This window comes from Calidris pugnax, unplaced genomic scaffold, assembly GCF_001431845.1.
Source record: "Calidris pugnax isolate Ruff unplaced genomic scaffold, ASM143184v1 scaffold969, whole genome shotgun sequence".
Lineage (NCBI taxonomy): Eukaryota > Metazoa > Chordata > Aves > Charadriiformes > Scolopacidae > Calidris > Calidris pugnax.
In genome coordinates this window covers 27,308-29,795 of record NW_015091615.1, presented here as the reverse complement: position 1 = coordinate 29,795, position 2,488 = coordinate 27,308, and positions in this window count along the sequence as shown.

The window sequence follows — 2,488 nt, the reverse complement described above, 5'->3', positions numbered from 1 at the left end:
CCGGGGGGCGCTAGAGCACTCCCGGGGGGCACTAGCCCACTCCCGGGGGTCGCTAGCCCACTCCTTGCCCCTGGGCCCCGAGGCCATCGTCAACTTGCCGGTGGAGGACTTCAAGGCGGCGCTGGGGAGGGCCCGTCTGTCGGGCCCCGAGGTGGCCCTGGCCAGGGACATCCGGCGTCGGGGCAAGAACAAAGTGGCCGCCCAAAAATGCCGCCGCCGCAAACTGGAAGCCCTGGCGGGGCTGCGGGAGGAACTGGGCAGACTGGGCCGGGAGAGGGAGAGGCTGCTGCGGGCGCGGGGCCAGGCCGAGGCGGCCCTGGGGACCCTGCGCAGGGACCTGGCCGCCGTCACCGCCCAGGTGCTGGGGGCTCTCAAGGAGGGGGGTGGGCACCCGCTGCCCCCCGAGCTGCGCCCCGGGGGGGACGCGGGGGACACAGGGGGCTCGGGGGGCCATTCTGTGCCCCACAGCACCCATGGGTGACACCTGGACCCCATGGGGACCCTTGGGTTCTCAGGGTGCCGTTCTGTACCCCACAGCACCCATGGGTGACACCTAGATCCCATGGCCCTGCGCAGGGACCTGGCCGCCGTCACCGCCCAGGTGCTGGGGGCTCTCAAGGAGGGGGGTGGGCACCCGCTGCCCCCCGAGCTGCGCCCCGGGGGGGACGCGGGGGACACAGGGGGCTCGGGGGGCCATTCTGTGCCCCACAGCACCCATGGGTGAGCCCTGCACCCCGTGCAGCACCCATGGGTGACACCTAGACCCCAAAGGGAGCAGGGGGACCCCTGGGTGCTCAGGGTGCCATTCTGTACCCCACAGCACCCATGGGTGACACCTCGACCCCACGGGGACCCTTGGGTTCTCAGGGAGCTATTCTGTACCCCACAGCACCCATGGGTGAGTCCTGTACCCCACAGCACCCATGGGTGACACCTAGATCCCATGGGAACCTTTGGGTGCTCAGGGTGCCATCTTGCACCCCATAGAGCCCCACAGCACCCATGGGTGACAACTGGACCCCAAGGGGAGCAGGGGGACCCTTGGGTGCTCAGGGTGTAATTCTGTACCCCACAGCACCCACGGGTGAGCCCTAGACCCCATGGGGACCCTTGGGTGCTCAGGGTGCCATCTTGCACCCCATAGAGCCCCACAGCACCCATGGGTGACCCCTAGACCCCAAGGGGAGCAGGGGGACCCTTGAGTGCTCAGGGTGCCATTCTGTACCCCACAGCACCCATGGGTGACCCCTAGACCCCACGGGGACCCTTGGGTTCTCAGGGAGCTATTCTGTGCCCCACAGCACCCATGGGTGAGTCCTGCACCCCACAGCACCCATGGGTGACACCTAGATCCCATAGGGACCCTTGGGTTCTCAGGGTGCCATTCTGTACCCCACAGAGCGCCACAGCACCCATGGGTGACCCCTGCACCCCAAAGGGAAAAGAGGGACCCGTGGGTGCTCAGGGTGCCATTCTGTACTCCACAGCACCCATGGGCGAGCCCTGCACCCCACAGAGCCCCACAGCACCCATGGGTGACCCCTAGACCCCATAGGGACCCTTGGGTTCTAAGGGTGCCATTCTGTACCCCACAGCACCCATGGGTGACCCCTGCACCCCACAGAGCCCCACAGCACCCATGCGTGATGTCTGCATCTCACAGCACCCATGGGTGACCACTGCACTCCAAGGGGAATAACGGAGCCCTTGAGTGTCCATGGTGCCACCCTGCACCCCACAGCACCCATGGGTGACCCCTAGACCCCAAGGGGAGCAGGGGGACCCTTGGGTGCTCAGGGTACTATTCTGCACCCCACAGCACCCATAGGTGACCCCTGTACCCCAAAGGGAGAAGGTGGGCCTTTGGGTGTCCATGGTGCCACCCTGCACCCCACAGCACCCATGGGTGCCACCCTGCACCCTAAAGGGGATCAGGGAGGGTTTGGCTGCTCCGGCTGCCATCCTGCACCCCCAAAAAGCCCAAGGGCACCCATGGGTGATGTCTGCACCCCACGAGGAGCAGTGGGGCCCTTGGGTGCCATCCTGTACCCCCACAGCCCCATGGCACCCATGGGTGCCCCCAAAAGCCCAGGGGACCAGCCACGTGCCTGCAACGGGTCCTGCACCCCCCGGTGTCCCCAGTGTCCCCCCGTGCTGTGCATTGTCCCCCTGCCGCGGGTGACACCTTGGGGACACCCCGTCCATGTCACCCTGTAAATAGACAATAAACCACCCTGGAAGGGGCCGTCACCTCTGTCACCTCCTGTCACCCATCGCCCTGGGGTGACACGTCCCTGTCCCCTCCCCGTCCTTCTCTGTCCCCCCAGGGCCACGAGGTGTCCCCGTGTCACCTCCCCCCTTACTCCGGGGCCCCACAGCTGCCTGTCACCTCCTGTCCCTGTCACCCTTGGGTGACACCTTGTCCTCACTCTGAGGTCCCCCACCCTCGACCTCCTCCCACCTTCTCCCCCCTTCCCTGTCCCCCTCC